Below are 26,700 nucleotides of genomic sequence, written 5' to 3'. Positions count from 1 at the left end.
GCATCAAAACCCCCAGGCACAGTAGTAAAGTTTGTTTGGATACAAACATCCACATCTCTTCAATTCACTTTCCCTCTTCTCTTCAAATTTTTTTTAAAAATATCTATCCACTCAGTCTATCATCTTTACTGTTGCTTACCAATTTTTAAAGCCGATCAGAATTTGATTGCAATGAGAATTAACTGTATTTTTCCCTAAACTTAAGGAAAAAATTCTTTTCAGGAATCCTCTATTTTTCCATCTTTCTCTTCTTTTATATGGAATAATAAGTGTTTCAATTTTGCACTAAAAATCTCAGCTGATGCACTAATCAACCTGAAGAAACAGTTGGTTTTGTCAATATTGATCAGAACATCCAAGGACAATTAAGCTTTTAGGCTTACCACTTAAAGCAATTATTACTTTGTAAAGAGTCTAATGATCTATCAGTCCTCTTTGTGAACCCTGCTATCATGTCTTCATCTGTGCTAACACTCCACATAGCCTAGCAATGCTACATAAATGTTGGAAATGTTTCACTGGTGGTTAAACAATCAAAAGTCCTAAATGATTGAGATAATTTTCATGTTATGAAGGCAGTAAAGCTAGTTGTATGCTTGAAGCTGTATGGCTTCTTATTTACATCATACAGGGAATTTCACTTCTGTAAGAAATATGAGGAAAATAAATTGGCTTTTAGAAATTCTCCAGTAAGATCCAAACCAAGGCATACTTAAACAAACAGTATTTATTGGGAGTACATGCTCAGGGGCACTGTATCATTCTAACACTGTCACTGATGTTTCCCTCATCTTTCAGAGCTGGGTATTTGGAAGACTCCCCTCATCAGGGCTATGCCATCTGGCACATACCACCTGGCATACCTGGGCTGCAGTGGCTGAGGATCACTACCTTAATTAAACACATTTTATCTGCCTCACAGGGATGCCAACAGTAATGGACAGTAGTGGCAAGGTAGATACTTGCACACACAATGAACACACACTCCCTCATGGGATCTGCAAGGCATTTGGAGAGCTTATAAGTACAGGGGGTGTGGCAGAAAGTAGTATTAGAATATCCACAGCACCCATTTCTTTCAATTCTCCTGATCTTAGCCTTTCTTTTTCTACCATTTGTCCTGCATCTCACAGTTGTTCTATGGTAATAATTTACAAATCCCACCAGGACTTTGTATATGTTGCATATTAAAGCACATTGGAACACTTCTGTAATGACTCTGCACAGTATTCGCTGCAAAAGATTGCAACCCTTTGGCAAAATTTCAGCCAAAGCTGAAAAAGAAATACAGAGCTCTACAGTGTTAGAGTTCTCAAACACAAAGTAACTGGAAATTATTAACTATGTGAAATAGGCTGGGTATTAAACATAAAGGTAAATTATACATTAAAAAAAATCTTCTGAATTGTTTATAGAGTCCTTGAAAGATTTCTTTCTACAATTTAGTACAGTGACTCGAATAGATTATGTACTACCTATTTTAGTATATTTATGACAAAATAAATGTACAGGAGCTAAGAAAAAGGTGAAAAGCCACTAGAAATTGATCACAGCATAAAAGCAAGGATGAGCTAAGAAAACCTGCCCATTTCAGTTCTGTGTCACAGCAGTGATGGGTGAGGCAAGCCGTGGATGCTTGCCCAGATCACTGCACAGCAGCAGCTCTCTGGAGCAGCAGGAAGGGCACGTGCTGCACGCCTGCTCTTTCAAATGCAGAGGGGCTGAAGGAGGAGCCTGCACACTGAAATGCTGTACACTGCCAAGATTATAAGAATTATGTGGTTCCACATAAGTCATCCCTGTTGGGAGGGCTGGGATAGTGGTATTAAAGAATTTTGAATAACCAGGAAGGGCAATTGAGACTTAGTGTTGTGCCACTGGATAAGAAGGGGAAAACATGAAGGCTGCATTTCTACTGGCAAATAGAATAGTTTATGGACTTTTCTTTGACCTACTCTTAACACTGAATTATCTCATAATTCAAAGAAAAATATCTACATAAAACCAGCACAAAAAATATCTAACCTAGTGAAAAGGGAGAAAAGAAACTAATACAAGCCTTGGGATCTGCAATACCTCATTCTAAAGCCAGACAATTAAGAAGTCAGTCATCTTGTTGATCATCAACTATATGGTCCAAAAATTAGCATTTATTATTATGGTCTTCAAACACAAACATAAGGAGAGCATTTCTTTCCAAGCTATTCTTGTTCCTTCTTATTGCAAAAGTGAAAACAATTTTGATTGAAACAATTTCGTTTTCAAATCCCTTGGGTGTCTTTCTTTGACTTGCTTTTCTTTCTTCTTTAGCATGCTATTTTTCTTATAGAAACACAATATACAATGACTCACTAAACCATGTTCAGAGGAGGAATCCTAGGTGGGGTGAAAGAAATAAAAGTGCTGCATTGAATAGAGGGAAAAAGAAATCCACAGCAATAATAATTATGTGAAAGTTCATAAATAATTTTCAAGATCTCTCTGCTAGCACTCCACAAATATGACTGCCATCTCATTTAATAATACTTCAAGGTTAAGTATTTCTGCCTTTTGCATTTTTGTTCTCTCTCAGAATTTTACTTCCAAGCCTTCAGCCTTCCATGTTTGCAGTGAGTGTATTTGTAGAAGTACAAGATACCTGCTGAAGACATAGTGGTCTGATCAATTACAATTACCTTGCCTAAAATAAAATTAAAAAAAAAATCTTACAACATGATAATTTAGACAAACCCCAAGGAAACACTTAACAGCATCCTAAACTAATGAAAACTACCCTTACTGGAACATAAAATGCAAGCACACAAATAATCCTGGCCAAAATTAACACAGTATTTGTAAAAAACCAAAGATTTGTGTTGAATCCTCCCAAAGCTGGATGTGAAAGTTTTTCCTCTGGCTAGATATTTGTAAATCTTTTCTGCCTGGCTCTCTCTATTCCCATTTAAATTTTAGAGTTGGAAATGGTCATGTGATTTCCAATGAAACAACTGTCAAAAAACCCTTACTAACTTGGGCAAAAAAAAAAAACCCAACAAACACACCAAACCAAATGAAAACAACAAATTCACAACACCCCCCAACTTCAGTTTTACCTATGTGCTAACACTAAGTTTAATGATGGGAAAACAGATTCACTCAATCTTTTAAACTGCAGGTACTGCTGTGGCCAGCTGCCTTACGTATGGACAACTGTTTATTGAAACAAAATTGGCATCTGGGCATGCAAGCACAGACACACATTCTGATTATATTCATAGATTTCTTCTCTATATTCTTTTTCAGTTGGTCAATCTTCTTCAAACTAAAATTTGTGTTCATACATTGACAGTTCAGAAATAGTAAATGACAACTAAGAGTGTGGAATTTAGAAAGCCATCTGCATGTGGGAAAAAATCAGTTTACGCACCAAACTGGTGAAAGTAAGAATCAGCACATTAAAGGTCTATACATTATATCATGCACTATGTACACACACACAGAGCCACTGCCATGTGTAAACATGAAGATTTCCCCACTAATCCAATGTACAGTTGGATTTCCAAAACATAGACACATTTGTTATCATACAAACACTGTTAATTTATTTTGTTGTATGTATCATACTACCAGTATGATACCACAAATAAATGTGGAAAAAAGATTCATTCTAGTTAGTCCTGAGGCTGGTCTCTGTTCTTAAGTTTTTCTGCCGCTCCCTTCACCTCATTCTCCTTTCCAGGGATCACTGCTAGGCAGAATACCAGCATCTTACTTAGCTAACCCCCTCAGCTTCACCTTCTCTGAATAGCAGTGTCCCCTGAAAGTCCTGGAGCCCTTTCTGAAGCCCTGGAATTTTTCATAAACTGCCTCCTACAGGCAGCAAAAGGGCCAAACAGACCAAAATACATACTTTGCCTATTTGTCAACCTGTATCAAAACTTAAAGACTCCACACAGATTCAGTGATGAACATGAAGACACAGACTAAAACACTTTTTAAAATTCCTATGATGAAAGTAATCTCAAGGAATATTGAATTATTAATGTATGGCTAACCTTTCAGCTTCCCTTTTCAGTTTTCACTTTGATCTAAGCATACTTCTTTCATTAAAGAACAACCAACTCATTTTAATTTGTCATCTTAATTTTTCAGTTTCTTTACTGTGGTCTGAATAAACCTAAATCATCCCATCAGACAATGTGAGAGTTAGCACAATTTCCATAATATTCACCTGCTGTTTACAGGCACCAACTATTCAAATTTTTTTTTCTTCTTTTTGCTCTTTTCTTTCTTTTCTTGTCTTTTTCTATTTGTCCAAAACAGAGATTTTTCTTGTTTTAGCTGGACTTGAAATTGGGGTGATTTTTTCTGGCTCCCAAATCAAAAGGCCTCCACCTCATATAAAGCAATCTAACCCATCAAGGCCCTGCTGCCCACAGTAGCTTCATCAACTGATGGCAACAAAGTTCTCAGAATAGTATTCTTTAGCTGGCTATTGATGCCAAGCTAACACAAACAGCATGGATGACTTTATTTATCTCAGGCCGTACCTTCAATATTTGCTGTACTGATTGAACAATGTATGCAAAAAAGCTTGGCGCGGGCAGGGGAAATACAGGAGATAGAGAGAAAATTAAAAGACAGGCTGACAAATCAAAAGGCTGTGGTGAAGGGCACTTATAATTGGTTTTTTATATTGCACCAGTACAGGGCTAGGCATGGCCTGAGGCCTTAGGCCAGACTTCTCTGAAAAGAAGTAACCTTTTAGTGTCCATGCAGCTGCAGCCTCCACGACCCCTGCAGCATCTCCCATGTTGGGTGCTCCCCATCAGACTGAGTGCACGGGAGGTGAAGTTGTCTTAACGGCTCTGTCACAGCCATTGCCCTCAAAAACACACGCTATTTTGATGCCTTTACTCCAAACTTTTCAAACCAGGTAAGCTCTACTCCCAAAGAAAACTGCAGGATATTTCCCCAGTAACTTCAGTGCCATTAATATCCAGCAGCTTAGAAAGGCAGACCCTTCTGTTACTGTCCCCTGATGTTTCTACTTGTAGCTGTCATTCCTCAAGACATATGAATAACTACTAAACACTAGTGGTGAGGAATAAACTCTTCTCTCATCTAATTCTCTTGGCCAGTTAAGGGTGATGACACAACTCTTTACAAACCTCCCCAAATCTAAAACAATAGTCTGTACTCTTCCACAGCATTCACAAATAGTGTTCACACTATTTGTCATGGCAGACATGATTTGTAAAAAGCATATATATAGGGACAATTATTTCATAATGAGAAGATTTTTATTGTGTATTTATTTCTGTAATTGATAGTAAAGGCATCCAGATAAATCTCGGACAAAACCCTTGTCACTACTTCTATGCATCTATGAAAAAAATTGTTGGTGGGATTCTCTTTAGCATCTGTACCAGCCACCTTTACAGCTTGCTATGCTTTTGGTAACTGTATTAATTGGTTGCCTTTGTCATATCAGAGGGAGGTGAAGCGTCAATCCTGATGTGCTCCTTTAAACCTCTGTCGCGATACAGAATAGAAATACCCACACTACTGGGAATTATGTGAGGAAATGTTTATTATATATGACGAGCTCACAGTGCTGTTTTAGCAATGTTAGAGTGAATTTCCCTACTAAATTGGAGCGCCTTTCAGTATTAAAATGACTACTAACCACTTACAAAAAATAGACATATACTTATTTCCATGTCAGAAGAATAGCAGTTCTACAGCAATTTGTTCATTTGAGAGTTTAATAGAGATGAACATTGATTTTGCCTTTAACTCCACTTACAGAAAACCATAAAACTTGTACCTACTGACTTTGTTTCACATTAATTATCTGCAGAGAACATTAGAATATGGATTTTCCTGATTTCAATTTCAAAAAAATAACTATTGTTAATTGTTCAGAACGATCTGCAAAACAGAGCCCTTTATTAATAATGACGATGAAGCTAACTAGGCATCACATGATTTGACATGAATAATTACTATTAGCATGATGAAAACTGCATCAGGAATCATCACACACTTATAGTATCTCCCTCCATCTTTACTTATGTTTGTTTCATTTATTTTTTTAGCTACACTTGAGAATGAACATTAAAAAAGACAAGCCAGGAAGAGAAGGAAATGAATCTAAGGTTAACAAGTGCAATTTAGTTCAAGAATGGAGTGGTGGTGATTGACATGAAATAAGATATATTGCTTTACTTTATCTCATTGCAGAAAATCAGTGCAAAGGAAGGAGATTTCTGAAGAGGGAACAACCTAAATTGTCACAGCCTTCAGCTTAAACCATGGCAATGGCTTGGGATTGCAATTGCAAATAAATTACAGTCATTAAGGCTCAGATTTTGAAAAGGAAGCAAGAAAAGCTTATATGATGTCTTGCAAGTACTCTGAACAAACAAAAAACCCCAGCAAACTGCAGAAGTGAATATATAGAAAAGTAAGAGATGGATTTTGCACTCAAAAAAGTGCAAAGTTGTTTAAAAGATTGTTCCTAAGTTCTTCTAAAACAAAGCAGTCATGATGTAGTAGCAAATTAAGAAAACCCTTTAAGTGCTGTGGCTTGCAGGAAAATTACTGAAGAAATGGAATCCCTTTCCCACTTGAAAGAGAAATTCCTGCAGTTCTGCAGCTCAGTTGGTGTTCTAATTACACTTTGGCACAGTCATTCACAGTCAGTGCCCAGTATGTGCTCAGTTACAGAGGGTAGCATGATTAGCCCTTCTGAGTGTGAAAATTTGTAATAATGCCAGTATTTAGATGTTTTGATCAGAACTGAAATTTAAGTTAACACCACTGCAAGATTTGCTAAATATCTCAATTTTTCTTGCAATCGTAGTCAGCCAGAAAAACACTATTTAATTGCTCTCTTGTGACAACCTGTTTCTCTACTGAAGAAAAACAATAGTGTAGCATCCACTGGTTTAATTTTTACTAAAAATAAAAAAAGAAGATACTTATATTTAAAAACTCCAGTTCTGTAAATGGACTGGAAAAATAACTTTTAAAACTAAACTTTTTATTTTAGAGGACAAAGTATTCCGGGTTCAGATATGCTTAATGGCAACCATGAAGTATGGATCAATAAAACATAGTAAATGTCCATCAAAAATATGAAGATAAACCTAAGAGCTGTGCAGTGAAGCATGGAAAGACCTATCTTTTCTTCTTGAATGTCACAGAGAAAAATAAGTACTTCAGAACAGTAGAACAAATGGTTGAGGTTATGTAAGAGTCTGACAAAACCAAAATTGAATTGTCTTGTTTATACTACTAGAAAGAGATATGAAGATTCATTTAGAATTAGCTACATATTAGCATATCACATATTAGGAGTTGGTGAATCTGTACCAAGATTAATATAGATAAGAAAAAAAATTAGATTAGTAGCCTTCAAAACATGCCCACAATGATTTTTTTTAATAAAATACAGGAATACTTCAAGCAGTTCAATTTCAAATGGACCATAGGAAGGATTAGTTAGAAAAAGCTGGCCTTTGATCCTGTATGTTTCTTAAGAACTGATTAAGGGAAAAAAACAACAAACACACCAATACCCCACTGCACCCATCCCTCCCCCCCACCCCAAACTTTGTCCAATAATCTGTTTATTCTCAAGCAACCACTTACCGCTTCTCTGCTGAGGTATACTAGGGTAGAAATGAGTGGCATAAGCCATGGATTAACACCCTTTTTGCTAATAAAACAGAATAAAAGTTTGGTTTATAATCTCAAAGCTTACAAGTGGGAGAGAAGAAAGAGCTGGATTTCCACTAAACTGAGTTGTTACTGAAATTCCCCACATCCCCAAAACCTAAACAATTAATATAGAGTTCCATTCAACCAACTTTCTAGTCCTGAACAAATTTAACATACAGCTAAGGCTAAAACCATAACTTCAATCCAGAGACTTTTCTCTTTTTTAGCAGTAAGGGGAATTAAATGCTATAAAGTACAGTCAGCCTCAATTCTACAGAACAGAGCTGATGGACTGTCTCAGCTTTTCCGGTGTCTGCTGGCCAGCTGTAATCAAAATGGGGTCAATGCCACAGGAGAGCTGGGCTCTCCTCCTCTGAAATATCTAAAGTTCTTTTTCCTAATAGTTTTCCTTTCCTCTTGACTTTAATCTGTGATGATAAAAATACAACAGAGCCTTGCAGCATTAATTGCATTTCAGCACAGCTTTTAAACCCTTCAGAGACTGGTACATTTTTAGCTGTTGAGGTAGCAGCCACAGTACCTGCTGAAATACTAATAACAGCTGCCATATTTTACCATGATTTTAGGCAGACATAAAAGAACAGCAGGGGACACAAAGAAGAGAATAACAAAAAGCTCAAAAATACAACAAAATTGTTGCACCTTTTTGTAAATGATGTTTACTTAAGAAGGACTCTTGTTCTACCGAGTATTTAAACAAGGGCGTTTGAAGAGCCAGTTAATGTGAGCCATGAATTGTAAAATAATTATCTCTGACCCACACATCTACTGTCTTGTGAGGGGTTACAGAGCAAAAGAGAAATTCCACAGGCATTTGTCCCTTGGGGGAATCCAAAGCTAGAAATGTAACCAATTTAGAAAGATACACCAGAAAAACAACATGCAATCTAATTCTTTAAACACAGAATACCTCTTCGTTTTTCTACCCTGTCCTTTCTGGAAATACACCTGGTGACATTCTTGTTCTGATATTTTTGCTATTTTGCTACTCTTTATATGAAACCAAACAGATCAGTTAGATGGTACGTTCTATGAGAGAACCACCAAGAGAATTTAAAAAAAAAATTAAAAAAAATAAAAAAGAAAAACCCATACTCCACTTAAATGTCTTTACTTCACTGGGAATTGTTTCTAGTGGAAAAGTATTCTAAAAGTTTACTATATATAACCTTCAACTCTTCTCCCTCAGCTCCAAATAGTCTCCCAGACAAATGCTTTACATCTCCTAAATAATTGTGCCTTTGAAAAACAAGATTATTTTAACTGAAAAGGAAACAATGATGAATATTTTTAAAATACAAAAACAAAGTTTCCATGGTAGTTGCATTGGCAACAGCACTGAAATTTCACCTGTGTGGTTTGATTTTTATGTTGTTTGCCTCTTTTCTATGTTTACTTGCCATGAATAATCATGCTCTTCTAATGAATATTCATGAAATATGTGGAACTGCAGTTGTGATGTAGCCAACAGGCATTTGACATTCACTGTTAGGAGGCAGTACCAGTGAAAAGCACACATGTATTCAGCCTGGCATTTTGTTTTTAACAGTGGGTAAATGAGGAAGGAATGTATCCTTAGGTAAGAGTATAAGACAGAGATGATGCACTGATGATTGAATTCTGCTTGCATGACCTTTATACACTTCGGTAGCCATTCAGCCTATGGACAGGAACAGCAGTCCAATAAAGTTTAAATTAACATTAGAAATTATTTGCCTACTTTTTAATAATTACTTTACCTCAGGATTCCATTTCTTGCCCCTAAGTGGTGGGTAAATGCAGTGGAAAATACGTGTTTACAGTATTTTTGTGAGCATTCATATTATAAATCTGGTGCTAGCAGTTTTGCATCACCACTAGGTGAGAGACAACTCACTTGAACAAACTAGACAATCAACTATGTGCAACTTCAACAAATTGCCCACAGGCAAGCAGGGAGACCTAGAGAAATATTTGCCCATGTTGAAAGCTTCCAAATAGCTGAGATGTTCCAATTTTCACAGGAAAAAGTTTTTCACAGTTTATGTTTTTAATAGGCTAGTGGATGACTTCCTGCACCCTGGATAGCATTTTCAACTCTCAGGCTGCAGTGCTATGGTGGAATATGAAGTATTCAGGGGAATGCAAATAACTAAGATTACCCAGGTATACTTAATTTCTTCTAATATATATTTATTTTAATGTAAAATGGGGAGAAAGAGAGAAAAACCTAATTTAAGATCTTTTGGGGGTCATATTTTATCCCATATTTGGTAACTTTACCAAATTTCATCCCCTCATCACCTTTTTAAAAGAAAAAAAAATCTTTACATGTGCTGTACTGGACATGCAGCAACAAAAATCATAGACCTAAACAATGTAGGAATAAGAATTAATGTTACCTAGATAAAAATCAAGTGTATATTCTAAATTGCTCACTTTACTCTGCCCTAAATAAAAACTTTTGTAAGCTGATTTCTTTTCTTCTCAGTCCTGGTCAGGTTTGGGCTGTTTGATCACCATAATTTAGGAGAGACTGAAAGAGACATCCTAATGAGGAATTCTGCAATGGCCGCTTGCCAGGAAATCAATCAAGTGATCTCTTTCAAAGTCTATCACTAACCTCATTAAAGTAGTGAGAACTGAAGCTGTGACTTTCTCAGTTCATTCCCTCGAGGCCACACTGAAGTCTCTCTGTGAGGAGCACTGACTGCATCCCCACATGTGCAGTCTGGTCACTGGTCAGGGCACAGATACTGTGCATCTTATATGGTCACAGAAATTAAAATGGCTATAGGGGTGTTTTAAAGACTTCCTTGCTGTAGTTTGCAATGCAAAAATGGAGGGAACTTAAGCCAATGTCAGCTTCACCTTCCAGGCTCCCAGTCTCCATCTGGCTCCCAGTCCCTGCCATGGGGATTCATCCTAATGACTAGCAAACAGCTGCTGGGAGGTGCCCTGAATCAGTACACCAAGAGGCAAACAGACTGGCAGGAATCTGTGTTTAAAGCACAGGTGCTCTAGAAGATAAGAAAGCCCAAAGGAAGTGATAAGAAGGAAAGTGATGCATGTAGCACATTGCAGTGTTCTGTTCACCTGGCTGCTGCAAGCAGGCTCATAGAAAGCTTCCTACTCCCTCTCCCAGAGCTTGTGCCATTCCCTGATCCCCTCCTGTTCTGTCCCACATGATCACATGGATATGACTTCACTTTAAAGTATCACACATGGTGCCACACTTCCAATAGGAATAATAGCATTTATTTTCTAATAATAGCTTTAAACTTACAAACTAGAAATGGAATTGTCAAAAAATTGGTATATACCAACACAATTCCAAAGACCAACTTTCCTGAATTGTATAAAACCAAATGCCTGCTGTAATTATTGCAGCTCTCCAAACTAAGAGGTCTTTTCAACACATATGTTATAAAATATTTGTCCTCTCACAGTCTTGTGAAAAATTTCCCTAGCCTCCAGAGTCTTAATAAATTCCAAGCTCGTGAAATTTGAGTAAAGACTTTCTAGCATGAAAAAGGTTTCTTTCTTTGTAATTATTACATTCATTCAATATGACATGTACTCATATGCTGCAGTCCAGCATAAGACTTAAGCTCTGCTTAAAACATACTTAATCCCACAGGCCTCTCCTTCACATAAATCAGCTTGTTCTCCCCATCTCACAGCACTAAATAATGACTGAACAATGTTATCAAGAGCTGGAATTAGACATCAACTCACATCACTCAATGGCAGCATCTAAACAGCAGGCTGAAGAAATATTGCCATATTACCAACCTATGACATATACAATATATCATGAACCACAATGAAAATTCAAAGTTTTCAAGTATATACACCCTGCTGCACTCAATGTTTCAGAGAAGCACTCTTAAAAAGTAATAAAATAGTTTGGTCTTTGATAGGAATATTTCCTACTTTGGACAACTGTTATTTTTAATTAGACTGGAACGTGCAGGCATTTCTTTTAGATGTTCTTAGAAAGATCTCATTTTAATATAAAGAAACACTATAAAAGGGAATCATCAGTGTTAATCCCACACAATGAAATGACACAAATTAAAGGAAAGTATTAAAATTCGTTTTGCTGTTTAATTGGTCTAACTTAACCTGAGCATCAGTTCTTACCAGTCCAGTTGTGATATAATATTTCACAAGTGAAGGATGTAGGTATAAATTAGTCCCCAGACTCTTCCTCATACTGATAGAAGAGGGAGGCCCTTAGGAGAAGGCAAGAATTTCATTTCCTCAGGAAACATTCTCCAGGAGATTTTCAAGAGAAAAGCTACAATTTAAGGCTTAGTCTTAAGCATTAAAAATGAGTACTAATAAGCATACTTTGTTTTCTTGTTCAAAATCAATGTGGTAGGACAACTCCACATTATTTTTAATTAACTTAACAGTATGATTTTAAAAGTCTCCATTTATCTTTCAAATAAAGATGCAATAAGTCAGAAGTAAAAAACAGAAAAATGCTCAATACATAACTGCAGCTGCATGAATTATTTGAATTCAGATATCTTTACCATAGCTGAGATAGAGGGTCATAGGCTGAGGTTTACCACCCAGTGAAGCTAAAAACAGAACTCCCGTAGATTTCACAGTATTATGAATAAAACTATAGTGAAAATTACTCTACAATACTATCCAGAATAGTGTGGATCCCACTGACCCTACTGATATTGCTATAATATTTTCTTTAATTATTATTTTATTTGGAGTAGTCTTCCAAATTTGAGTCACAGGACACACTGCATTAGAAGAAGATATGTGAAAAAACCAGAGCAAGGTTCAAGAAAAACAATCACAGAAATACTTGCATGAAAACTCAGAGCCCAGTTCGCAAATTATCCTTAAACCTCCACTGGAGTTTCATTTAACACTGAAGTTACTCATATCAGAAAGAAACATCAGCTTCTCATTGTACAGCTCTCCAAAGACTTGAATACCTGAATGTAACTCAGTTTCAGTAGCATTGCTCAGCAGCTTTTCACATATATCTTGAATTAATTTTCATAAGCTGTTCCTAGTTTGAATTAATTTTCATAAGTTGTTCCTAGTTTGAATTCATTTTCATAATGCTGTTCTAAGGGATCTGGAAGGATTAGACATGCTTAGAAACATTTCTAAAATGTTAATTTCCTGGGTTTAATTTCTCTAATTTTTCACTGTACGAGGTATGTACCATTATCTGGGGGAAAATTTCAACATATTTAAACAATTCCTCACCCTCTCTCTTGCTCCTTTTTCTCTATCCCATCATTATGGTTAAGGCAGCCTCAAGAACCACATGCCAGAATGTGAACATCTTTGGTCAAAACTGAAAAATTGACCTGGACTTTTCATATCACAGTTAGTTACTAAAGTATCACAGTTACCACATCAAGACAGGAAAATTTTGTTTCCTTGGGAACAAAGTTCAGGTTTTCTATCAATCCCAAGAGGGTGGAGAGTGAGATTTAACCCTTACCAACAAAGACAGGAACATTTAGAAAGCAACCTGCAGATGCACAATGCAGGCTGCTCCCAGTGTGGAGGACATGACTTCAGTCTGACCTTGATGTACATACTTACCTTCTCTGGAAATCAGAATGCAAGTTTAAGAGGAGATGAGATGGAGACCATGAACAGGCAGGGATTGAGTGTTCTGGATTGCATTAGCTCTTGGAGTGCCACTCCAAGAGAGTTCAGAGAATCAGAAGCCACGAAGCACTGTGAAGTTTCCCAGTCTGGGCAGTGTCTCCAACCAGCTCCCAGACAGAAGGCTACTGGTGATCTGGTACCTCCCTGCAAGGCATGAGCTCACCTTTGTCTGCTCAAGGAGCTGATGTGCCTCTCACTGCACCTAAAAGTGAATTTTTACAACACCCTACATCCCAGTGACTGTCTATTTTTGGAATAAGTCTCAATGGAAATGAGAAAGGCTGAGAGAAAGAGACCCACAGAATGACACAAAAGGGATGTGATTATACTAGAGAGCCAAGCAGTGATCTCTCCTGGTGAACCACAGCCACTGCCAAGCTTTTGGTAAATGCTAAAGCAGAGTAGATTTGGAACAAAGGGCAGAGTTTCCACTGATGGAAGCTGGAAGTGCAGCAATGACCACAAGGGAAGATACAGCCTTTGCTGAAAAAAAGCATATAGTAATCGTTGAAATAGTGGTGTATAGAAGAAGTTAGTAAATTACAGAATTTGTCTAAATATGTGACAAGTTTTCTAATGAAAAAGCCCTGTCCAATCTATACATAACACTTCTACTCCTGCTGTACTTGTGTTTTTTCAGAACAGTTACTTTGTCTTTATCCTAAATGCTTACAGATACAGAGGATATTTTGCAAGATTTCAGATCACTTCTCATCCAACATAAGCTTTATTTCCCAAAATAAGCACAACCAGAGAAACAGGTGGTTTAGGAAACAAATCAGAGACAACACAATTACAGCAAGATTTGACTTGCCTTCAGAATGTAGTATTGATGGCTGCAAATCAGATTCTAATTTAAATCCCAGTGGGAAACTTTAGAATTAGAATGCTTATCACCATCATGGTTTCTGTGTGTTATTTCATTTGGATTTTGACACGCAGCATTAGAGTATAACTGGGTGGAAGAGTATAAATATATTACCACCTGCCTAGTTTTATCTGACTTTTTGCAGATTCACGCACATCTCTAACTTTACACAGGTAAATACACTTAAATCAAAGGGACTATTAAGGTGATAAAGGTTAAGCAGATGCTAATATGATTTACAAAATTTGAGCCCTAAAAAGCAAATATTTTCAAATAGGAAGGAGTAAAACCAGTCATCTCTGATTTCTATCTCCTCTGGTTTCTTTATTTTCTTTATTTTCACAAAATCCTTTTTGTAGCAGCACCCAGCTCTACAGCCTTTTCCTTTATTTTCTTCTTACAAACCTACTGATTAAAAAAGGGTTAACTTAATATTACATGTAGAGAATCACAACTGAATGTGTTTAATTCCTGTAACTGCCAAAACAGCTGCTAAGCATGGTGTGTATGTCTGAGCTGTCATATCTTCACTTGACAAAGAATACACATTCCTGTGCAAGACAGCTATTCATCACCTTGATGAACGACTGCCAAAGGAACTGAAATACCTTGTGGCCTCTCAGTGCCCAATACCCATAACCTGCCTCATCAGCAGTCTGTAGTCAGTGCTACCACCAGCAATCAAACTGGGCATGCTGGACATGTCATCCTTCCCCTGTACAAGTCTCCAGTCCCCCAGTGACCCCTCACCATCAATACCAAGACATTTTCAGGTAAACTTTTCTCCAACTTAATGACCCTGCTACCTGAATCTTAACAAAAACCCAGCTCTAATTAATTATTACCCACAGTTTAGTGATACTTCCCCACCTCAACCTAAAAGGCTGTTTTCAATTCGCACATGCCAGCTTCAGGTCTTATATCAGTGTTAATAGCCTCCTTCTGAATTCACACCTTATTCTAGCTCATCTGTATTTGCAGTTCATGAGTTATGGTTTATACATATATATATAGTGTTTATACATTAAATCTACTCCAGACACTCTTTCTAGTAATAAAATTAGCCTTTACCAGCACTTTTGGACCTGCAGAAATAGCCTTAATCTCTTCTTCCCTTTACTGTGTCTCACTCAGCCACTGCCCTAAGTGCTGGGTCTACCTATCAGCATCAGTCCTTTGCTGAGCCTGGTAGCACCTTTGGAATCTTCAGATCACTCTGAATTACATCCACATCCCAAGCATTGTTCTGAACTGCTTTACACCAGCACTTCCTTACTTCACTTCATCTGTCAGCACCAGTAATTAAAAGATGCATCTCAGCATTTTAATCTCTGCTGATGCAGTTTCAACCTTTCAACTAGAATTAGAACATTTTGACCCACCACCTAAAAGCAGTGTATAAAATTCATAAACTAATCTAAATTATTTTCTAACTTAAGCAAACAGTGTTTTATTATGAAAGATGGGAAAAATGAAACTCTCTTTTACTTTCATTTGAGAAACAGCATCCTACAGAACACTGACGTACTGCTCTGCCACTTTCAAAAAGAACACCATTTCAACCTGCTCTGTTCTGCTGATTTTCTTGAAATCAAATAAGATTATTTCAGTAAGAGGGAGCATATGTTGTCACAGTACATCTGAAAATAGTGTGTACATTGGCCAGCATTGAAAAGAGTGAGAGCTGAAATGCAGTAGGGGTGTTTCACTGCAAAAATTCCTTTGAAGGCATTTGCCAAGGATAAAGCCTGAAAATCTTTCCTTGACTTCCTGGAAAATTCTTACAATTGCATCAGCAGGCATACTGCTCCTGAAGTTTGCAGTCACAGGCTGGCCTTGCTTTTGGAACTGTTCAATACCTTATCATAGTTCTCAGTGCAAGTGCCTATGCTTATTAGTGGGAGTCAGCCCTGGAAACACAGAGGATGAATTTTCTTCCTGGTAATGGCCCTTCCCATTAGCCTTAGGGTACAGATGAGTACATTGATATATATTGTCACCACTTTCTCAGTTTGAGGGTGATCTCTCCTGTTCCCACACCAAACTCTAATTCTCTAAGTATTTGAAGAGGGACAGGCTGAGCCTCTAGTAACAAACACATGGCTAAAAATTGTGTGAGGGTTTTATGGTTCAAGTCTAATATAAAAACATCCTAGATTTGGACTTAATTTACAGAATAGGCAAGAATCTTACAAATATACATGACCACATGGACACTGGTGAAGTTTTTTCTACTATGTCATCTTAGAATCTGACACTTTGGATGACTATAAAATGCATTATTTTTTAAAATGCTGACTTTACACTTTCATCCAGTATATAATTTAATTATCATACCTGGTATGAATATATCTAGGCAGCTGCAGAATAAGCAAAGCATAATATGAAACCTGAATTAAAGTAGAACTGTCTTGTGGAGTAATACATGTCTTTTCTTTTTAATATGATAGAGAAAAAAAAATGGGGTTGACATGATGGTGTTTTAAAATCAGAAACATCAACACTGCATTATAAATTATTCTGTCTCTCTTTGTACTTTATATTCATGTAGTCTTAAGCACTTGTGATTTCTCATCTCTAGGCATCTTAACTATTCTTGAGAACTAGAATAAATGCTAACTCTGAAGACTTCTTAACCTTAAGATGAAGGAAACTCCATTAAATTCCTCAAGACATTCTCTATTGTCATTTCAGCACATTTATGATAAGAATATAGAACTGTCTGTTTTCAATGACCCTTCAACCTGCTATCTACTGGCTTGCCTATCTCTTTAATAGTGCTTTGGATTTCAGAGGATAATACTGATAGTTTCTGAAATGAAACTATCTCAGTTTTAAAAAAAATATCATCAGACATTAATTTTAAATACAAAGTAGAACTACCTGTGTTTAGCTTAACATTGATTTATTTTATTAGATTTAATGTGTTAATTTATCACATTAAAGTGATTTTATAAGCTGTGAATCTTATTTTCAGAACACCTTGTTTCTATTTCTTCATGAAAATCTTCCCTCTTTAATTTATCTGGATGTGAACACTATGTGATGATAAATTACACACCACAAGTCCCCACATACCATTGCACCCCTCACCTTCTGATACAGAAAGCTCTCTTACAATTAAACTTACAGAAATACATGCTAACATATTAACAAATAAAGCAGGAACTTGGTTTTATGGGATTACACTGAGCAGTATAACAAATCAGAGAATCCCAAGTATTTTGAGCATGCATTTTATACTCAACATGATAATGAAATAATTTTCAGAAAAGGAAGTCTACTGTTTATTATTTAGGGTAAATGTCTTAAAGCACTTACATGATTTGGGGTCACAAGATCCTAATAAAAATCAGTATGGTTTAACATTTATTAATTGGTTCATTTCCAAGGTAATTATGAACTAAGGGATACAGAGAAGCATCCAGTGGGATCTCCTAAATACCTGTCCCTGTTTTCTACCTGTAAATATTTTCTCTCCATGTAGAACAGAAAAGAAGGGAAAAGAGTAGTAGGACAGTTATATCTCAAAAATGTTACCCTACCTCAGCATAACTAAACTAGCTAAAATAAAAGAATGCAATGTGAAAAGGCAGCAATATGTGATATTAAAAAAAGTAAATTAACCCCTGCAATGAATTCCACATGATCTAGATGTGCGCAAAGAATCAGGATATATGACATAATACTGATAGCATGTCACATCATACACAACATGATCCAAGAAGCCAGCACGGGTATTAGTCCTTTGAACTTATTCATAACACAATTTTTTTTTTTTTAGGGAAAAATAAATATAACGCTTGAAGATACAGAAATATAAAAGCTGAAAGTTATGCAACTAAGACTCAAAGTGTACACTGAAGAATTATAATTTAAAATTTAAAATAACCCAGTCAACCTGATTAGACTGTGCTCCACCATGTGCATAAACCCAGAGCATCTAACATATATTTTTGATTTTAAAATGCTGTCTCTAGCCATTTGACACTGATATTTCATACGGCTTCTTGGCTGCCAGCAATCACATCCATCTGTTATGCTGGCAGTGTGCTCAACCACAAGGTGTGTTGGATCTCTTCATTTTAGGCACCATTGCCAGAGAAATAGAAAACCCTTTCAACTGAGTGCAAATGCATTCAGAAAGTACCAGCTAAAGGCTTTTTGGATGGGGCAACAAACTTTGGGCAGAAAATAAAGAACAGAGGAAAGAAAGTAATAGATCTAAAGAATGTAATAGCTCTAACAGCAGTCTTACCTTTGCTTGAAGAAGCCAGCAAACAATGAAAAGAGTCATTACCAACCAACAAGTGTCATTTAAGTGATCATTCCCATGAGACACATCTTGGAAGTCATAGCACTACCTTCTATTTCTTCAACAGAGTTTAAAGACCACTTTCTGATTTTTCTTTCACATAAGTGCACATATAGCTATACATACATATAAATACACATGCATTTACTAAACATATTCATACATATAGCCAATATAAATATTATACACACACAACAAAGACATGTATGTTATATGTACATATGTATATGTATATACACATACATAACTTTTACTGACAAGCTCTCTGTGGTTCATTACAACTACTAAGGAGCAAAATCTACTTTGCTGTAAAGTCTTTTTGTTTTTCCCTGTGGGAGGAGGTAGTCACTCAATGCTTCTGCATAGCAAACACATCTTCCTGCACAGTTACAAGGGAGAAAAGCCACACAAGAGTGTGGCTAATCCATTAAGACAAGTTCTGTATGTTCTAGAAAAGAACTGCAGCTCCAACCTTGCTTCCCTTTGAAGGAGAATTAGGAAAATGTCTTCACTTTGGCAACAGTTTTTCCAGCTATCATCTTCTTGCTACTGACTAGTGTATTGGTTCAGAAGGATTTAAGTATGGCAATCTCACTGGAATTTGTGGGGCTTTTTTCTCTGCAACTATCAGGAGTTCTTTAAAATAACTTCTCAGCTATAAAATGTGGTATCTGTATACCAAATAATTTTCAGATTATTTCCATTTATTCCAGCTCCTCAAGGCCTCAGTAAAACAGTCTGAGACAATTTTGAAAAAAAAAGTTCTTAAATTTTAGTTTCCTTTTTATTTATTCCTCTGCACAGTCAGCCCCCCCAAAAGAGTAAATTGACGGGAAAAGCTCAGTATTATCACAATCACTTACAGATACTTGGGTTTTACTTTCCAGAAAAGTGGTGACTGTGCATATCAGGAGAGCAAAGGAGGAGGGTTAGAACTCCTGCACTCAGCTCAGGAAGTGCTTTGCATTACCAGCTGTCACCAAGGGCTCAGCCCTGTGGGAAGAATCCTGTTCTGCCTGCTGCAATTCCCTCTCAGCTGTTTGGCCAGGGGCTGCACCAAGGAGCATCCTCATGCCAGCAACATTACAGTCTCCAATGAGAACTGATCCAGTTTGGCAAAAATGGGCTTTATATTTCAGCTGACTGTGACCAGAACAGATGAAAGCAGTGAGGTCCCTACACAGTCAATGCCTAAAGTGCCACTCCACAGCACTTAACTGCAACTACAGCATCAATGGGATGTTCAGATACAAGCTTGTCAAGGATTAAGAGATGTTTTAGCAATGAAAAGTGCTTCATGGTTTCAACTACAGGAATTATTGAAGGAAACTACAATATATAGTATTAGATGTCAAAAAATGACAGTAAAATGTGAGAATATTGATCAAAACAGAAGAAAAATAAAGGTCTGCAGTAGAATAGAATACTTTAGTTAAAGTAAAGAAAAAGTAATAAATATTTCATTTTTAGTACTACTTTTGTAAGAGCAATTCCTTGAGGTTTCAATCAATTACTGATACTTTGTCATTTCTACTTGTTTGAGAGTATTAACCACCCAATTTTCACTCAAGAAGCCTTAAGTATTAAGGCTTCAGTTTACTCACCACAGAACAGTTGTTCATCTATAATTCTGCTGGTTTGTTGAGAGCTGTCTTTGTGAACTTCAAATTATTATGGGTTTTTTCTTAGGCTGGAGGAAGACAAAACAATTCACCTATTGGAAATATATTCCTGATTTTTGAACACAAAAATATGTATGCAGCCTGCAATTGCCCTAGGAAACAATACAAAACAATACCAAAATTAAATTCAGAACATGACTCCATCACTTTGACTACTGAAGCAATGTTTTCCAGCAACAAGATTGTTTTACAAATATTGTACATTAATGCCAATGTAAAATGATGTCAGAATCAAGTCAAATTTCACATCAAATTACGTGAAATGTGTGGCTGTACAGTAAGACTGCAACTCAGAAAAAATTAACTGTTTTTCTGCAGTGTGACAGTGAGTAATGAGGATTGATAGTAACTGAGTAATAACAAATTTCCTCAGACTTTAGACCTTTCACCTGTCACATGCAGGGACACCAAGTTCTTTTTTCTTTTTGTGTTTTATCTTCTTAAATATTGCTTTTCTTCCCAATTGTAAAAGACCAGTTTTCCATAAACATTTATATAAATTTCACATTCAACTTCAATTCACTTATCAGATTCCTATAATACTGCAAAATGGTAAATATAAGACAAATTCATAAAATAATATAATTTCTAAACTGAGAATTTCTTCTTTTTTTTTTTTTTTTTTTTTTTTTTTACATTTTAAGCTGCTTTCACCTGTGGGAGATAAGCCTATATCTGAATCACAGATTGGCAGCTATATGTACAGAATTTGATGTGGAAAAACTGATTGAGTTGTCCCAGTTTCAGTTTTAAGGATGATAATGCTTTTGGCTTTAGATCTTAAAACAGTAAACTTTATAGTACAGGTCAAAAGTATTATAAGCTGCACTAGTATATTTTCAAGGCTTTCATCACAGAAATGGGAAAGAAAATAGCCTTGCAAGTCAGGGCGTTACATCACATAATTTATTATTTGCCTTCTTTGTTATTACATGAACAGTTCATTGAGAAGTAAAAATCTCTCTTCTTCCCAATTTCTATTTTTTCCTTCTAGTATACCTTTCAAAAGTTACCTGTAGCATTATCAAGCACATAAAGCCTACCCATCTTTAGTGATATTTGTGGAGCTGATATAGCTCTGGTTCTGAGAGAACACCATCATTTCATTTTGAAAAAAACCAACCAGGGAACTATTTCTCCCAGAGCTTTTCATACTACTCCTACTATACCCCAGGCAAATTACATTTTTTATAAAAGTAACTCATAGAATAATTTTCCCAGAAAGCAATCAATAAAAGCTCCCCTCATGCCCTTCCATCTCTCTCTGCTTTCCTGAGAAATAAAGCCACTAGGTGTTGCTGGCACCTGTGATAGATGATTTAAGTGAATTTTTCTGAACATATTCCCTCTCTCTTAAGCATATAAGTTGCAAAACTGTTATTCTGTAGACCCTATATATCACTGAAGTAGGTTCAACCTTTCAGTAATCCTAGAAATAGAGCAACTGAGCTGAATCCTGAATGAAAGCAAAAAAGCCCAGCTGGAAACCTAAAAATGTATGGCAAAGTCATACAGAATGTTAAGAAAGAGAAAATAATTTTCATCAAAGTTCAACAATATTTTCTCTAAATTAATATTCAGAATTGCATTATTACTACATAACAAAGGCAGATGCAACAAATCCCCTTCAAGCTTTAGGAGATTACATACATTTTTCTTACTTAGTTTACTAATTGTAGTATGTACTTTTAAAATATTCTATATGCACATTAAATCATTAACCTATCAATTATTTTAAAATAAGGCATAGATACATGTACAACAATTTCCTTAGCAGTATGTCAAATTATATAATGGATCTATTTCTAATCCTAAGTAGTGATAAAGACCTGCAGTGGCAAGTAGTATTTCATCACTGGTTACGGATAATGTACATTTTTGTTCTAAAGCAAAAATGTATTTAAACTTTTCCTACTCCTTATCACAAAATTGCTACGATCTTAATTTAACTTAGAAGTAAAACAAAAGCTAATTCAACTACAAGAAAAGTTAGTCTGGTTATGTAAGCCTTGGGATGAAACTGTGCCTCACATGAAACACTTGAAATGAAAATCAGCCCCTTATACTTGCCTTTTTACTGGGCCTAGAAGCAATACAGTTGGAGCTCATCCACTCAATCACTTCTGATTTCCAGAGCTTTTTTCCCAGAGGGATGTTTAAATGAGATACCTAAATGTATTTTGTGCCAAACACTCCAAGTATTAACAGAACTGACTTTGGGTCTTATACCTAAGAATAATTACAGAAATCATTTCATCTGTCATGTGAAGAACCCAGAATAAAATGAGCTGTCACAAAGCATTGTGTCATGTCACCATACACATGCACACACACATTCTATACATAAAATATTGCAGCTGTTCATTTTCCCTCCTACAGAGACACTGTCTAAGGTGGCAGCTTTCCTTGGGGAATATGCTATCATTAGATTTCCCATTTGGGCCTTTTCCATGGAGAAAGATTTTTCCTGGACCAGATTAAATCATGCTAATTTCAAACTGGAGGCAGTCACATCAAATTGATTTTTAAAAGCTGAAGAGAGGAAAGAGATGTTTGGTAGATGGTGTGAGAGGAAGCAGCAATGTAACACACATTCTCAAAATCATCCTTGCATATTCTGTATTTCAGAAGCCCTTGAGATTTGCATTGCTCTATTTACCTCATTGAACATTTCAGCTCTAGTAATTCCCACTCTCATATCCACTGTCAGAGCATCATTGGCAGCACTGGATTTCTGTGCTGTAAGCAGGACTACGGCTCCTTGTTGAACTTACGCAGTAATTTCTTCAAACAGAACAAAGTCTGTTCCAGCAAAAAGCATAAGTATTACAAATAATTATAAAATATCTCTGACAATAGGAAAAATCATCTTAAGAGTTCCACTTCACTCATGGGAAAATGAAAAGGTCATCAGATGTCAGAAGAAGTTTATACTCAAGCAAAATAGTAATTTATTGTTTCCTATACATTTTAATTTTCCAATATGTTACAAAATTCTGAATATAAGCCTCATTACTGCCTTACAGAATCAATTAAAAGAAAGCACACATTTGTAACAGCTGATTAATAGACATTGGGATTCCTGGAATCTTGGAAAAACCACTAATTCTTACTGGGCAATAGCAACTAAAAGAGACACACCACTGAGTACTAGTCTGTAGAAATGAACTAACAAGACACTGAAATTCTTAAAAATTTATTTTTGCAAAAATTGGAGTCGACTGTATTTTAGTCTAGTTGCAGTTTACTCCATACGGTCAAAACTGGTACAGTTGACAAAACACATTTGTTCCTCAGAATTCCTTAACAGTAATTCTTTCTCTTCCATGTTCCTTTGAATATTTTTTATTATTCCTCAGAAAATTCAATTTAATTAAGGCAGAAGCATTTAGAATTCCTAGTTCAGATATTATGTGCTGCTTTCATAAAGCTACTTGCATATGCTAAGTGGAATGCTAATAATAAACCAGTACAATGCAAATTTTGTTTCAAACTTCAAACTTTCTGAGAAATTACTTTCTGGCAGTCTTGAGGAGACCTATTAAATGTCAATTCAGTATCACTTTTGATTTCCTTAGACCAGATTTAGCAGCTGAACTGAATGAAGCAAGGCACAAGGGAAGACATCCTCAACATAAGCTTCCCAGGCTTTTATGTTTAGATCAAAGGGTATTGATTTACAATTCTAAGGATGAAAACAGTGGTGAAGAAACCCAGGCAGCTTTAACTAAAGTGCTGACATCAGTGACAGATCTGATTTTAGCTAAGAGTGCCATCAAATAAAACCAAGGCAAATGGCCTTGTCAGAAACATGCTTTCCTCACTCTACTTGTAACACTGGTAACTATGTGAATGCAAAAAAAAAAGCAAAATGAAGCTATGCAGAGAAAAAGACCAAACAAAATTCAAAACCCAAACCATTTATATGTCCCAGCTCAATCACAGAATGAATGCAAGTGAGATACTGCAGGATCACAGGAGAAACAGCAATAGGAATGAGTGCAAGAAAAGTAAGATCTCTGTTGTACAATATAGTGGGCTCTTACTCAAATCTAAACATAAACCCTTCGCTGTCTCAGCAATGAGGGGAACAAACACCCTTTCTTTTGAAGATGCAGCCCATAGCCAGGGGACATCCAGCACAAAAAGCTCTGCAGATCACATCTATGCTTGCTTTTGTTTCAGGGTGTTATCTTTTTAATCTTCTAGCCATTTTTAGTGTTATCATTTATAAGGGTCACGTCAACATAAGAGAGAGAAAAAGGTTTTTGAAGTAACGTGGATCTCTTTTAACGGTGACTATTACTTTTAAAATTCATATGGGTGGAAAGTCCTCCTTTTTGCTAGTCAGCTGATTTAGTGATTTTCCTTTTTAAACTGCATTAAGGCAGCAAAAAATTAATAATCCTAAATAAATTAATATTAAACAAGAAGAAAACATAGGATACCACAAGTTTTACAAGAGAGCTTCCATATGCTCAAGCAGAATTCCAAAAGGAATGAAACAAGCTTGAGCTCTAAGATTCCTGGTGGAAAATACCAGGAGGAAATTAAGCACATCTTTCATGAGGTTAATTCACTTTTCTCTCTGAAAAAAAGCAGAGGAAAGAACAGTTCAGAAGCTACCAGCTCCAAGTAGTAACACGATTCATGACATACCAGCTCCCTTGCTATGTTTTATAGTGCTCTCTGCAGCATCAGTCCTGGTATTCCTCCGGCACAAATCTTGTTTTTTCTCAAAAAAAAAAAAAAAAAAAAAAAAAAAAAAAAAAGCACCAAACAGTGCAGCATCTGTAAAGTTTGCCCTGGAAGGTGGCAGAAGAAGGTGCAAAGTGTAATGCTGAGCAGCACAGTGGGGGAGAAAGTGACTGCTCAACTGCCCTACAATACAGCTTTGTTTTCAGAAATGGCACAGACAATAAATAGAAATTCATTTAATTCGCCGCACTCCGTGCAATCCCTAAACCTGGGTGTCAAATTCTGCTTTGTGGAAGGAAGAACTTCAGCAAAACAGTGTATTTCTTCACAAAACTAATACCAAATGGATATGGGGAGTTCGTACAACTAAACTCTCGAGTTCTTAGATGACAGTATTTCAGCTGGGTGTTCATATTTTTCCTATTCCTCCTAAAGACAACAAGGAAAGCATTTTTTTTCTTGTCATAACTGTGCCTGAAAAAAGCAGGTCTTTAATCAGGAAGCGGGTATGCTGATGTTGTTACACGAACAGCAAGGCAAAAAAAAGATTAGTTTTGATCCACAGGAATATCGTTTTTAGAGGGCAGAGTAATAGTAAGAGTAATGACTAAGAGTAACAAATGCATTATTGTCTTTGTTTCTAATCAATTTGTATAAGCACACTTTCACTCCTTGAACTTAGTAGTCACTTGTTTGCCAGTTGGCCATTATGGAGAACCAGTTCATTGATAATTATAAATTTAACCTGAAAAAGCACAGCAGTTAACACAGACATCACCAGTTTTTTATCTTTTTAAGAAAGATTCTCTTTTTATCAGTGACATGGCTTCTTCAGCTTAAAAGAAAGAAGCAGCAGCCATGGAGATACTCTCTGGAGTGAACCTCTTATCAAGTATTTCGCTGAACCTATTAGAAATAATAATGCATAATTTCTTAGCTACAATGCCCAGCTCCAGTTTAAACCTCAGAGTACAGGAAAGCATCTCGATAGCTATCTAAGGGTGAAATACACTATTGTCATAGACCAAAAAACTGCTCTACAGAGATAACACAGGCAGAGGCACAATATCTGAATTCCCCCTGAAAATCCAGGGCAACAGAGCTGCTTTAGTCACTGAGATCAATGCCAGAGTCACTGTGTCACGTTGCAGGGCCCATACAGTGGTCCTAGACAGCTCTGTTGGCACTTCATTTTTTTCCTTCATATAAAAGTAGTCTTCTTCATCAAGCCATAGTGTCTCTTGCCCCCCTACATTCAGGGAGCATAAAGACTTGTGACCAACCTTCTGTCTCAAGGCAAAATCACTCTGCACTTATCCTGGGATAGGAGATAAAGAAATAGAAAGAGCAATCTTAAGGAAAAAAAGCTATCACAGAAAATATATTAAATATGTCATGAGATCCAAGCTTTTAAAATTATATGGTTCCCTATCCTATTTGAAACATTTTAGGAAATGAAAGGAAAGCATAATAGGTCACAGATAGGGCTCAGAAGCTTTCAATTCAATTCCTCTTCAGTCACTGAATTTCCCTCAGCTTCTCTTTTGGCCTCAGAATGAACACATCAGCTTAAACCAGGACAGTTTACACATACACTAGCAAAGGAGGAAGGCATATAAAGTAAGAGCAATGCACAGATGAAAGGGACATCAATAAACAAATCAATTTTCTCTCAAAATATTGCAGCATCAGCAACTATCCAACAATATTTAATGCATTGCTTTGTAAAAGTGAATTACTACACTGTGCATTGTTAAAATATTTCATGT

Source organism: Onychostruthus taczanowskii, unplaced genomic scaffold, assembly GCF_017590055.1.
Source record: "Onychostruthus taczanowskii isolate IOZ18803 unplaced genomic scaffold, ASM1759005v1 scaffold7, whole genome shotgun sequence".
NCBI lineage: Eukaryota > Metazoa > Chordata > Aves > Passeriformes > Passeridae > Onychostruthus > Onychostruthus taczanowskii.
This window is presented reverse-complemented; position numbering follows the sequence as displayed.